The sequence below is a fragment of the Lycium ferocissimum genome, chromosome 10 (assembly GCF_029784015.1).
Source record: "Lycium ferocissimum isolate CSIRO_LF1 chromosome 10, AGI_CSIRO_Lferr_CH_V1, whole genome shotgun sequence".
In the NCBI taxonomy this organism is placed as follows: domain Eukaryota; kingdom Viridiplantae; phylum Streptophyta; class Magnoliopsida; order Solanales; family Solanaceae; genus Lycium; species Lycium ferocissimum.
The window spans coordinates 13,699,177-13,714,840 of NC_081351.1; positions in this window are offsets into that span (position 1 = coordinate 13,699,177).

The following is a 15,664-nucleotide window of genomic DNA, read 5'->3' on the forward strand; positions in this document are numbered from 1 at the left end:
CCCATTTTAAAAAATAAAAAAATAAAAAAAATCAAAAAGTGTGAACGAATGGTGAAGGTTCATATATATTTATCAGATATATCAGGTTCATTAAGCTTTGAGAATGGAATCTCTTTTGACAGAGAACACTGAAACTTCCATGGTGAAGGCCTCTTCATACCGATTGTGCCTCCACGGCAAATTCTACAACCAACTCAGACATAACATGCAAAAATCTCTTCAAAACATGGGATAACTACATTTTGAGTTTAATTCATGGATATTTTCAATTCCAACGAACTTAACTATAGAATCAAAAGCAAGAAAAGATAATTACTATTTAGATACGCGAGGGTGACTCAATTGGTTGAGAATGGTTCTCGTGTCGGAGTTCGAACCTCCGCCTACGATACTTGAGGATTTGCCCTGCAGTTCGAGCTTGTCACATAGGCTTGCCCTAGTCTTTCTCTTTGTGTGTTTCAAGTGTGCATGGGAGCCGGGTTTACTGCGTAGCCAGGGGTAACGAATGCTGATTCTTGAGTTCCCATGTCATCAAAAAATAAAATAAATTATACATCGTTTGATTTATGTGAATTTACTCATTGAACAAGGAGTTTAAGAAAGACGAGAAGACCTTTAAAACTTGCGGTGTTAAATGACACATACATTTTGTGTGGCTATGAATCATGCATAAAAGTAAATTGTTTCCAAATATGAGGAAATTCGTTTACTTTTTTTCCACCGACTAATAAATTGGTTCGAATAAATTAAACGATGCCTGCTAAGGTCTTACGAGTTTGCGGACACTTGTGTTTTTGGTAAACAGTCGTCAGGTTTGGTCATTGTAACCCCCATTGTGAGGAGGCACCCCTTGAAATGCAGGAAAGAAATACCATTCAGATAATATTTCCAAAGGGGTTGCAAATAGATCTACCGGTTCACCAATCATTGACGGTTCTAAAATTATTGACTCTAGAGATATAGTAATATGGAGAAAGACAAAAATTATTTCAAGCACCGATAGAATCGGATGCACCCTTTCTTTCAAAGAGTGGAAAACGGGTTGTCCACATTTCATTTGATGCTCAAACGAGTACATCGTGTCCTACAGGAGTGCCGCCTCCATAAGCGTCCAATGTAGTGATTTCATAGAGAAAGGCGTGAGAATATGTAAAATCTTGGTGACGTCGATTGACAAATATCTTGAACAAAGGTCTTTCTTTGAATATATTAATCTTCATGGCAATTTTTTAGTTGGTTTTTCCCGGGGAAGGATTGATGTCAAACTATGAGGGAAAATAACTTGGACTTATGGAGTGAATATAGTATACCATAATACTTAAAGAGTATCTTTTAATTACTATTGTACGAAACTGAAAGGAAGAATATCATATTACCAAAATTAAGGATATATTAAGCGAATGCACCAAGTGGATAAAGCACCCCATTTACATTTCTTGCAAACCTAACCGTCATTGCAGTCTTCATCGTAATTGCGTCGTCTAGATCAAGTAACTCCACCGTTCAGGGGAAGCATATATATGAACTAGAACATCTGAACAAGCAAATAGTAACTTGCACATTGAGTTTTGGCATTTAAGCAAAGGGACCCTTAAATACTATACTTAAATACTATATATATATATATATATATATATATATATATATATATATATATATATATATATATAGTTTTGTAGACACGTGCGTTGCACGTGGTTGCCAAATTGTGTAATCAAGTGATTAGATATCGCTTGATATTTGTCATATGAGAGAGCAAGTTGTGGTAGATGCAATCTAATATTGGGTATTGTTTGACCATCTGCTTTATTTAATGTCAGTGCAAAACGCAAATGTTTATGAAATTGCTTGCGGACGAATTTGAATGGAATCTTTCATTTTCAGGGGAAGAAAATTAAATTCTTAGAATAAGAACATACTTGGTAGCATATTAAGTCATTGTAATTTATACATGTATGTCATTGTTGTCCAATTCTCTACAAATCATCATCATATTATTGTATAAGTCATTTGAAGGTGCAAATTTAAGTAGCATGATTGGTGCATTTCTTTCGAAACTAACATGTTCAAGGAATTATGTGATATTTAATTTCTTGTTCGTATTTGTGGATACATAATTATGTACGAATATATTTGGAGAGAGGAAGCAGGAAAATAAAAGAAACACAAATAGCACAATAAATTTGACAATGTACCTACATAAAAAATAGAAAAATCAAAGACAATTACTTTCTAATCAATAAAGAGATTCGTTTTGTGGAATTGATATAAACTTTTACATAAAAGCATCAGAATGTAAATTACCGATAATTAGCTAGAGAATTAGCAAAATTTACTGGAGAAGTGTAGTAACAAAAAAGAAAACAAATTCCCTAACTGAAGCATGTAGATTGATTGTGTGCGCTATAGGTTGTTAGTACACAAATTGAATGAACAATATTTTTTATGAAAAATGATTTTTTTTCTCAATTTCCAGAATGCAAAATAGTTTCCTCATCGTTCAGTTCTTTTCGATATTGAGCAACATTTAACAAATAAATAAATGATGAGAAAAGGTGCTTCAAAAATAAGTTATAACCTATAGGAAGTTGAAAAGAACTCATTAAAAAACAATTATGTACTAAACGCACCTGAATTAGCAAGCTTGGACACTTCAAGTTGAGAATATTCCAACTTTTTAAAAATAAATCAAGAATCAATATTTAATAAATCGAATACATAGAGAATCTTATGGCTTGGCGTTAAGTTGTTAGTGTATTGGAAAGGTCGCGAGTTCGACAGCCGTGAAAATAGCCTCTTTAGGAAATGCAAGGTAAAGTCAATCTGATAAACACTTAATGTCCGCATGGGGCCTCGCATACTTCGGGGGAGCTTAGTGCACTGGGCTGCCCTTTAGTACTCAATCATCTATCTTTGAATGGTGCATGGATAAATAGAGTTAGATCATTCTTTCTAACATATAAAGTTGATTTCACAACAAATAGGATAATACTCTTACGTTGTACATAGTTGTTTAGTATTTGTGCATAGTTGTTGAGTGATGAGAAAATCATCTGTTGGAGGTATTCTTTTCAAAAAATCAGGTGATATGTTCTAAAACCGGGGGGGGGGGGGGGGGGGGGTAGAGAAGAAGAATAGTAGCACTAAAAATATATTAACTTAAGTGCAACAGAAAAATTTAGTGCTGACAAAAAAAATATCATACCCGAAAGAAATAGCGAAACATAGAAAGCTTTTGCGAAAACCCCAATACTTCAGATATTATTGTCAATCTTTTGAGTAATTACAACTTTTAATATATTACCTGATTTACTATATTTTAATTATTATTCTTTAGTAGAAATATTTTCTTAGAAAATACTTTTACTTTTAAATCAAAAACCTGAAAATATTTTCAAAAGATAAGCCATTTTTAGAATAATGTTTTTACTTGATATTTGATGGAATAATAACCAATTACAGTGAAAGCCCCAGCAATCTACAGGCTTTAAATATTGTACATATTCATGAATCGATACATGCATAATAAGTTATTTCTCATAAGATGGAAAAGATTTTCTAATTGTCGTGCAAGACAGTCTAAATTGTTCTAACTACTGAATATCTAACTTCTCATGTAATTAACTCACGAAGGCAACTTACTACTTCAAAGCACAACGACTCATAAACTCTTTATCCATGTTTCTATTACGATACACAACTGCAAATTTATCAACTGCATGTATAGAATCAAAGGCAAAGCTTGAAGATTATGGGTAATAGATTCTAGTTCTTTTAAGTTATTGGGTTCGAAATTAGTAGTTTGTATATATTCAATGAACTTCTTAAGACAAATACAAAGTTTGAATTAAAATTCTTTGGATTCTGCCGAATTATTATCATCTCTTTCAATAGTATGTGATACGAAAATAAGTCTTTACTCTCAAGGGATACTCTTCCCATCATCATCTTCAAAAAAGAAAAGGCAATAACCACAAATTAAGAATTGAGGCCAAAATATCTCACAAGAAACTGCAATAAAATACATTATTCTACGGAAACTTAGTTATCAGACTCCAGAAATTAAAAGTGCACGTTCCAATATATTTTAGAGAAACCAAATTTACCTCATATACACATCCGGAAAGCACCATGGAACAAAGGATATATATCCTGCACGTCGTTTGGTTTTGGTCCTTACCATGATTCCACTCTTGGTTATTATTCGCCACATAGTTAAACTTGTCTCTAAATAACTGTCGAGGCAATGGTATGTTTATTCTACGTACCTATTTGAGTTAAACACAGAAGGTCACATCCCTTCGTATGGACTTTTGGTGCCGTTGCTAAGTTTATTTTGTTAATTATTTATAAGTAGGTTAATTAGGTTTTTAAGTAATTTAATATTTTAGTTTAGAAGTTCATGCTTTTAATATAATGTAGATAGATATATATACATATGATAGAGACGCTTTTTACCGAGTGCCTATAAATACTACGTACTCTCTTCTAGCGGTGCAAACTAAATTAAAATGGCTAAGGCATTTTCAATACTGAAGTTGGTTTTCGTCTTTGCTACTCTTCTTCTTTTTACTGGTAAGTTAATTGCTACTCATTTTTCATAAAACTGTTTTCTAGTGTCCATGAACTGGAACACACCTTTCTGTTGTGTGTTGTCTCTACAAATTAGGGCGTGTTTGGGAGTTACAATATAATTACTAGGTTGTATAATCACTAGAACAATAATTACACAGTCAAGTAATTACATAATATTGTAATTATAATAACTTGTTTCGCGAGTTAATTATAATGTAATTTTTAATATCATGTTTGATCTTCTTTTATTTTAAATAAAATTTTATTATAAAAAAAAATGAATAAACTACCAATTACCATACGTAAGTCACTTTTTCGAGAAAATATGCCTTCTTAATTACTATCTCTACGTATTAGAAGAGCATTTGATTGATGTGCAATATAAAAAGGGTCAAATATGCCCCTCTACTTTAGTTTATTAGTTAACTTTGTATAGTTAGTAAGTAGTGACAAATATACCCTCTCAAGATTCACAGTGGGGCCAAATATACTCCTACCGTTAGTAAAGTTTCAAAAATACCCCTCATTTCTAACATATTCCCACATAAGCAAGTCCAGTCATTGGAATTGGGTGACATGGACGCCACATGGCATTTATCTTATTCTATGTGTGCCTACGTGACAATTTCTCAAAAAACAATCTAGAATTTTTTTTAAAAAAAAAAACAAATCTGAAAAAATGGCTTTTATTAAAAATCTGAAATTTTTTTGTTTTAATAAATCCCGTTTTCTTAAAATATATTCTTGAAAATTGGATATTCTGGTTAAAAAATCTGGAAAATGATTTTTTTTAAATCTGGAAAACTGTAAAATATTTTTTTTTAAAGTGTCCTTCTTTTTTTTAAATCTGGATTAATTTTTAAAAATCCAATTTTCAGAATAATTTTTTTGATAAGAAGCGTTTTTTATAAAATGAAAAAAAAATCTAGATTTTTAATAAAAGTCATTTTTAACAGATTTGTTTTTAGAAAAATAAATTTTCCAGATTGTTTTTTAAAAAATTGCCACGTAGGCACCACATAGAATAAGTTAAAAGCCATGTGGCACCCATGTCACCCAATTCCAATGACTAGACTTGCTTATGGGAATATGTTAGAAATGAGGGTATTTTTGAAAACTTTGTTAACGTAGGGGTATAATTGGCCCCAACATGTAACAGGAAGGGTATATTTGATTACTTTACCTAACGGAGGACAAAGTTAGCCAATAAACTAAAGTAGATGGGTATATTTGACCCTTTTCCCTATAAAAAAATCATGTTATTTTACTGCATTTGGCACTTCAATTCCACAATATATATACTGGCTAGCAGAAAGGAAAAATATGGAGGTTCCACTACTGTTTCTCTCGCATAATGATTAAGCAAAACCTTTAAAAGGATTTTTTTTTTGTTTGATTTGTTATATAAAAAGATAAAAGATAAAAGATTTTATATAAAAAGACAAATAAAAAAAATTAAAACTTAGCAAAAGTTGATTGGATTGGGCTATGACTAATGATTGTCTCTTAACTAGGATTCTGGAGTAATTTCAAGTTTATGCTGCCTCTTCAAGAATCATTTCCAAATATGATGATTACTACGGCAGTTCCTCTTAAAACGCCCATAACTTTTTACTCCGATGTCACATTGACGAACGGTTTATTGCACTGGAAACTAGATTCAATGAACTTCAATTTGGATGAAAGAAACACGCCAAAACTCCTCATATTCTAACTTTCCAACAAACAAACACCTTCCAATCTGTTCAATATTTCATTTCCCTCTTCAAATTCTGCTTCGCGGGTCTCTTGTTCATCGATTAGTTCATTTTGGCCGAGTCTACTTCAGCACGCAAGTAAACCACCCATTGATTAAATTAACACATTTTGGCCCGTCCAAGTTCAATCCAACCCGCCAATTTGAGATTTAATCGATTTCTTGATTCGATTCCTGAATATATACTTCCACTGTAAATGCACAAGGGTATAACACATTAAGAAGTCGTTTGGTATGCGAAACGGGATAGACAAGACTATCCCACCTGCTATATAATAGTGTGGTAAAATAATCCCGGAACTAATTAATATCCGTAACCAAATGCGAGATAAAATAATCCAGCGTTTTATCCCGAAATTGTCATAAACAATCCCTTAATAAACTGTTTCGCGTATAGGCTCAATCTCAAAAGACCAAAGCATTTACTTTTGTAGTCTAGTAGTCTAATTGAAGTTAGTACTTCAAACTTTGCAGCCATGAAGAGCAAGATTAGACCATTTGCGTACCAAAAAAGAAAAACAGCACTTAGAGCCCGTTTGGATTGGCTTATAAGTTGGCTTATGTTCGTTTTCAACTTTTTTTTGAGTGTTTGGTTTTGACTTAAAATCATTTTGTCTTAAAATAAGCTCAAAAAAATAATTGGACTCATTTAACTTAGTTTATCTAAAGTTAACTTATAAGTGAAAAGCGACTTATAAGCCAAAAAAAATAAGTTTGACTACCCCAACTTATTTTTTTCAACTTATGTTCGCAAATGAATTTTAATATAAAGCAAATCCAAACGGGCTCTTAGTGAAGAGGGGCTTCTTTTAGCAAGATGATAAAAACAATAAACTGAGTGTACAACTGCAAATGGGCAAATAACTTGCAGCAATATCAGCAATACTGATTCAGATTTAAATGGTCAAATATAGTGCCTGGAGGCTGGAGAGTAACCCCCAACCTACAAGGTAAAAACCTCTTTAAATTTAGTATACCAATAAGGCCCTAACTCCTTTTATTTCTCTTCAGTATCCCTCAAACTGCCCCAGAAAAAAGACTCATCTCATCCACCGAGACCTATAACCAAACAAAACGAAAAAAAGACCGATGATGATTACACCAATGGTAACAAGTTGAATAAATATAGTTACTATAACAAAATGCAGAAGCCAAAACATTTACATACATTTAGGCCTTTGCTTCAGGAGCCTTGTTAGAGCTCATCAGCAATAGCGTCAATGAACTCTTCGGTGTTCAGATAATGCTCTCTTGGAAGCCTATTCAAAAAAAAATTATTTTAAAGGGATGGGAATGAATGTTCCATTAACAAAGACAAATGAGAAAAGGAAATTATGAAGAAAAAAAGAAGACAAAAAGGCTCACTTGGATCCATGGATGATGAGTGCAACATCTTTGGTCATCTTTTCAGATTCCACTGCACCAATGCACGCTGCCTGTAGTTCCTCAGTAAAGTCAAAGGCCAAAATGTATGTACATGTCTTGACTTCGACATTTGGATTATGTACAATATATTTTTTGACCATCTGTGGCTTAATTGTCTCCAGTCACAACTCCCTTTTCTTCCTTGGGCTTCTCAATTATTTTCTCCAAGTATTGTCTTACTTTACCCTCAACTTGATTAATTCCTCTTTGGACTACTTCCATTTGTAGTACTAATCGCTCCCTATCAACCTTGAGCATCTCGTTCTCAACAAGCAACTCATTTTTCTGAGCCTCCAAGTGCATCCTTTCGTTGCCAAAATGAGTTTGAAGGTCTTTCAATTCCTTTTTACTTGCTTGCAATGTTGTTTCCAGCTGTCTTTCCTTTGAATCAAACAAGGATTTACTTAGAACTTCCATACGGCGATCTCTATCATCTAACTCAGCAATCACCTTGTTTTTCTCTTCCTCCAAAGAATTGACTCGTTCAAGAAGATATTGTATCTTCCTGTCTTTCTCTTTCACAACCAGTGACAGACGATCAAAAGCCTTTTTGACATCTGATTGTGCTTGCTCACTTTGAAGTTCTTTATCAGCCAACTCTTGATCCGAAAAAAGATCTGAGAATTTTATTTTGAATCCATTATTGCAAGCAAATGAACATAGTGACAAGAGCTAGAGGTGGCAAATGGGCGGGTTGGGTCAAATTGTGCTGGGTCAAAACGGTTAATTCAATGAATGGGTCAAAACCCAACCCAAACCAGATATACTTGGGTCAATATATAACCCAATCCGCCCAATATAACCAAATTATAATGTGCAGAGTAGTCAGTAGTCAGTACTGATGTTATAAGTTGAAGGTGTTGTAAGTTTTTTTTTTTTTTTTTTTTTTCCCACCCATTTTAGGAGGATTTATAGTGTTTCCACACTTCCCCTCCAGTGTGACTCGAACCCAAGGTGTTGTAAGTTTTTTTTTTTTTTTTTTTAGCAAATCCACTAGGCTTGTGGGCCTAGGGCTGATTTTATAAATTTTCAAAAAACAACAAATAAAGAGTCTTTACAAAGCGTGCCAAAATGGCTAATGAAAGTGCAAGAATTAAGCTAAAGACCAACCCAAGTCTTATATGATGACTTATGTTGGCACTACAAATTGCTAAATTAAGAATATGATAAAAACTAAAACTTGAGTAAATGAGATGTTAATCCCATTTATTATGCATAATCCTCCATGTATATCAGTTGTATAGCTAAATCCCAATTTTATGGGTTTTTTTTTTTTTTTTTTTTTTTAATAATGTTTGTGGGCAAAAAAGCCTTCACACACCCCAGATAACAAAAAATAACTGGAAGTTAATGGAATCAAAATGCAATAAGCATCAAAGCAAATAACATACGCAAAGCAGCAGGGTGATGTTCTAAACAGTATTCACAACAATTAAGCTGAAGTTAATCAATAAGAGCCTATTATAGCATATATCCTATCACTCAAAAGACTATGATCCATAGTAATCCCACATATCATTTGTATAAACTCATACAAAAAAAACTTAAAGACAACAAAAGTTAACTCATAATAGTTTCATGATCTCTAAAACAAGAATAAATAAAATAGAATCACGAAAGCTAGAGTGAGTGGTTTTATCTGGGGTGCATGAAGGCGTTTTTTCCCAGAAACATTATTAAAACACTCGTTGATTAATGTAAGTAGAGCCTATTCCAGATTGAAGCTTAAATATTTTGGCTTCACGGGTAATCCCACATCAGGACAGATTTAACATCATGTAGATTAGAACGTATCATTTGTATAAACTCATTCAAAAAAAAAAAAAAAAAAAACCTTAAAGACAGCAAAAGTTAATTCATAATAGTTTCATGATCTCTAAAACAAGAATATATAAAATAGAATCACGAAAGTGCATGAAGGCTTTTTTTTCCCAGAAACATTATTTAAACACTCATTGATTAATACAGGTAGAGCCTATTCCAGATTGAAGCTTAAATATTTCGGCTCCAGAAACATTATTCAAACACTCATTGATTAATATAAGTAGAGCCTATTCCAGATTGAAGCTTAACTATTTTGGCTTCACGGGTTGGTAACTGACCCATTGAGCAGCCGAAACTGACCCACCAAAAGGATGGGTTGTTTCGGGTTCAACCTGTTGGGTCAACTCAACAAATGGGTCATGACCCAACCCGTATAAACACCGGGCGCGTTGGACGAGTTTGGGTTGATTTTGCCACCCCTAACAAGAACCTTCCATCACTGATACATCCAAATTTAAAAGCTAAATGAGTAGACAGAGAGACTATGCCAGTATTAATCATCAGTTTCTCAACTTGCACAATAAGAACCCAATCATGTAAAAAGAATTAAAAAAATATTAGAAACAACACAACATCAAACAAAGGTTATTAGTTTTTGAATTTACCTTCTTTGTCACCCAAGTCATCCTCAAGAGAATACCAGGAAGGTGAAGATGAGGATGTAGGATCAACACACGCTCTTGTAAAAGGTTCTATACAAAATAATAAACAATGAGATACGTTTACTGCACAAATTCTAAGATGAATAAACAAGATAAAGTTAATAATGAGATAATCAATCTAGCAGTACCTGCATCAATTGGCTTCACCAAGTAATCCATACGATGTTCCCAATGCTCCAAAAATACACGATGTACCAAGGCCCAATCTCTAAGTACACCGGTTATTTTCCTGTCTTTAGCAACTTTATACAGATCAAGAAGTTTCTTATGGTGGGACGAGATCTCATCTGAAACATGATCCACACCAGCTCTGAGTGTGGGGTCATGTAAAATCCTCTTCTCCATACAGAAAATGGAGGTAAGAGAATAACCCATATAAACTTGCTCACTGTATGGGGCTGGCAAAAATACTTCAGATAGCCGGTCATATGGAAACCATGTGATCTATATTGAAACACCACATAAAGAAGAATTAGAGAAACAAGTCATTAAGGATCATTTTGATCATTTTCTCGAGTTTTGACAAAGATAAATAACTTACATCTTCAAGTGTTAACCGACTAAACAAGTCATGCATTATAGAAACAGTCGCCCAGGAGGAGTCACTCTTCGCCCGATTTCTCAATAGCTCTATCCATCCAAGTGCCAAGGGGAATGTGTTTGGATGCTCAACATCAGACACGTCAAATACTCTACGAACTTTAGGAACATGCTCTAATATGAACATCTATATGCATAGAAAAAGCATAAGATCAATTCAATATCGTATAAGAGAATTCAAAAGGCAATAGAGGCGTAGTTGTAGTGTTGTACTACCTTCAAGAAAAGACTGTTTCTAACGGCTGAGCTTGAACCACCTTTTTTTAGACAATCATGGATGTAAGCTAGCATGGCTGCACCCCATGCATAATCTTTGATACGATCAATATCCTTCAAGAAAGTCAAAAAGAATGCAGGAACAGCTGTACCTGCTTGAGCTGGACTTATTGTCAAACCAATCAGGTATAACACATATGCTCTGATATATTCATCACTCCTCTCATCATAGTCCGCATATGCATTCCTAATGGACTTGAGTGAAATCCCTCGCGTTCGTGCAACAGTCAACTCGTTTTTTCTTCCTTTTAAATGTTCTTCGATAAAACTTTCAACGCTTCCCTCTACTCCAATAATAGGTTCACCATCTATAGGAAGCCCAGTTATTTTCAAAACATCTTCCAGACCAAAAAACAAGTTCATCCCGTTAAACACAAAACATCTTTTTGTGGCATCGTAAAATTTGATCAACGTATTTGTTAGAGTGTTCAGGTGCTCGAGGGGTTCAACAAATTTGGCTAAATTCTCAAAACCCGTTCCATGTAATCGTTCCAAGACATGAGTTGGCACTTCCCATATAGGAACGCTGAAATATTGTTCCAAGAAATAAATGGACATCTCCCGTGTAGACATAATATTTGTATGATTAGATTTCCCTACATAAAAAGGTCAGTGAAACATTAGAACATTGTTGTAGAAAAGGACACCCGAAATGACTCTAATAGGCGCTAATAGATTATGATCAAACTGTCTATAGTTAGTTTTCAGAACTATTTTCTCTAGGGAGTAAACTAAAATCAAATCAAAGTGCAGTCCATCCCTCACTCCCTCACTGTTTAAAACTTCTCTCTGAAGGTTAAATATTCAATGCCCACGATAGGCCAGAAGTCTTGAGTGGCAGAGTGCTGGCCTTATTAACCATTCTGTTAGGTATTCACCAGTGTAGATTCTAAACACTGGGCATGGTATGTTGAAATGTTCAAAAGAAGCCTAGAAGAGTGGTTTATTCTTTCAATTCTGCAGTACTTTTTACCCTCTGTTTTGTCCAGATTTTTCAGTTCAAACACACACCAATTGCAATAATCAGTGTCCTAATATGTTCCTCACTTCCGAACAGCAGCGACCAACAATTTCAACTCAGCTTAAGGTCATAATTTTAGTCACATATTCTTGAGCTTCAAAAATCAACAACTCGAATGACGACGCTCCATTTTTTAAATTTATGTTTATCATAAATCCAACAGCTTAGGATTTCAATCATGCTCAACAATTCTCAGATTCTAGATGCACCAATGAGTTCAAACAATAATAAATTTGGGCAGAAACTGGTAGCTTTTAAACAGACAGAATCCAGAACCCAAAATGCAGAGTAAGAAATTCACCATGTTATACATTAACCAATTACAGAAAGTTCAAAGGGTGGTCCTGGTCTAGGAACCATCAAAGAAATGGAGTTGTTAGATCAATCAAAAAGTTAAACGAAATTGCTAATAATCCATCTGCAGATGACGCAGCCCAAAGAAGTTATCAATATTTTAAAGCTAAATATCGAAATACTATGTTCATTCTTACTGTGTCTTTATTTCCAAAGTGACAGTGATATCATCCTCCTCTCCACAATAACCAACTAAAATAAATTAAAAATTCAAATCTAGCTGTAGATTATACCACGCCATAATCTTATACGTACTAAGTTACCTGTTTTAACTCCGCCTGTGTGAGCACGCTCACATTGCCGGTCCCAAGCCCGGATAAAGGAGGAGGGTTGCCGAGGGTCAATCGGAAACAGCCTCCCTACCCTGGTAGGGGTAAGGCTGCGTACATCTTACCCTCCCCAGACCCCACTATTGTGGGATTACCTTTGGGTAGTGACCAAGACTAAGTTACCTGTTTTAAAATGTATTTGTATCATTCAGATGCAAACAATGTAACATAAACTACTCAAATACCAAACATAACAATACATCGCTATCAGCCATTTTGTCATCCATACTTCATAATCAATCAGCACATTATTAATTAGACCAACCCCATATACACCATTCTTCTCAGTTTGTCAAGATTCATTCATCCCAAAAATAAAACAAAACATATAAAGAGAACCTTATCCTTTTCCCACGTAATTTAAGAGGAAACAATGCCTCAAATGTTTGCATGGTTGACAACAGGCAGCAGCAGTAGCAGCCAGCAAATGTACCATTAGCGAAATGGACATTCATTGAAGATTTTTATTTTTCCTTTTTATATAGTGAAGTTTGCACAATTCTGCTAATTCAGAATATCACATCTTTTGGTTTCACTTTTCAGTAGAAATTCCAGTACAGTTTTGATGAACCAACAAAGTTATGGCTATCTAATACTCCCGCTACTTGGAACAAATAACAAAATACTCCTATAATAAAAAAAAATTGCAGAAAAAATATGTTCCAGCCTATCTCTAACAGATAGGTCTAAATAAGAACATGTGTTACAGAAATGTATAAGAATAACCTGCACATGCACTTATGCTCTCCTTTATCAACACACTCTGCCAACACTATATTAAGCTGAAACGGTAACTTACACCCAGAATCAAACAGGTATAAGAACAATCCAAATCTTTCACGCAACATTGATTCATTTGCTTCAAAAATTAAAAAAAATACAGATATTATCTCAGAGTTTCCAAAGTCTACCCGGTATGTAAATAGTAAATCAATTGAATAGCATAATACAGCCCAAAAAAAATCAACATCAAAAGCCCATTGCAGATAGTATAATTCTTATTAAGGTGTAAATTGTACCTTGAGATACTCAAAATACACATACGCATTGATTTATTTGCTTTAACTTAAAAAATCACAAATTATCATAGAAATTACAAACTCAATCAGACATGTAAATCATAAACCAATTGAACAACATATAATACAGCAGAAAAAAATTAGCATCGGGAGCTAATTGCACATTCTATTACCCATACTTGAGCTGTAAATTATACCTTGAGATAGTCAAATACACAAAGCTAATTGCACAGAGTATAACTCTTATTAAGGTGTAAATTGCTTCAAAAATTAAAAAAATACAGATATTATTTCCCAAAGTCTTCCCGGTATGTAAATAGTAAATCAATTGAATAGCATAATACAACCAGAAAAAAAATCAGTATCAAGAACTAATTGCACAGAGTGTAATTTTTATTAAGGTGTAAATTATACCTTGAGATACTCAAAATACACACAGTCACACACAGACATTGATTTATTTGCTTCAACTTAAAAAATCACAAATTATTGGAGAAATTCAAACTCAATCAGGCATGTAAATCATAAGCCAATCGAACAGCATATAATACAGCAGAAAAAATCAGCATCGAGAGCTAATTGCACATTCTATTACCCATACTTAAGCTGTAAATTATACCTTGACGTAATTCAAACACACCCAGCCCCCACGCCCCCACCCCCCACACACAGAGAGGCTTATTTGCTTCAAAACTCAAATTTTTAAAAGAGTTTCCAAACTCTAAATATTAGAGTAGTGAACAGCAGTATCAAGATCCAGTTGAAACTCTACTGAAGTAAATGATCATGCTTCTTGCACTCAAAACAGTACCTAAGACCAAAATCTGAGGGAAACCAATAGCCTCGAGCAGTAAGTGACACAGACATACCTTTTGTACACTTCTCTAAAGGTCCCGCCCCTAAACCGCTACTGAAACAATCTATCATTAACAAATTTCTCAATATCAGAACTTGTTGAACTAGACATAAAGAGATATCTTCTTGCTTAAAAGTACTGAGTTCACATTTAGTATCAAAGTTGTTCTTCATCCAATTTCTACTAAAAGTAAAAGGGAAGCAGGAAACCAAAATATTAAATCACTTGCTACGCCCAGTTAAATTACATTTATGATGTAACAATTCTCCAAACTAACAGGCCCAACTGGTGTTCTTAGTTCAGTTCCACAAAGTTGAAAACAAGTTTCAGAAATAGAAATGAGTGGAACCTAACAATTCTGATATAAAACTAACGAAATATGGTAAGAATTCGACAGAAATTTAACTCGACTTTCAAATTCTCTGAAAAAGTAAACACAGCGAACAGTTCCTCTCTCTCACACACACAACATTGTGTCACAGAAGGGCGAGAAGGTGCAGAAATTTCACAACCAAGCACGCACTAAATAATGTCAAATTGATCTCTGCCAACAAGAAAAATAGCGTCACAGAAGGGGGATAATGATCAATTTTAGTACAAATATTAACCATTAACAAGAGAATGTTTTCAATTCACAAATTTCAACTATCCGAATCAAACACTTAGTAATTTCAACAAGCATTTGAAATGACAAAAAAGCGAAGCAAGAGAACTGAGACATACCAAATCAAATGCAACTAAGATTATGGAGCGAAGGAGGTTCACGGATACTTGTTTAGGGCTGTGTGATAGTGGAAGTGCAGGAGCAAAAACGAAACCTAATGGCCAGAATTGATTCCTGATTTACGTCCTTTGCCTTTGGGAGAATTACACATCCACACACATACATTGGAAAAGCTATTTGTGACTCAACAAATCCCCATTGGATTTAGATTTTATCCCATACCCCAATATATTCACCTTTCAA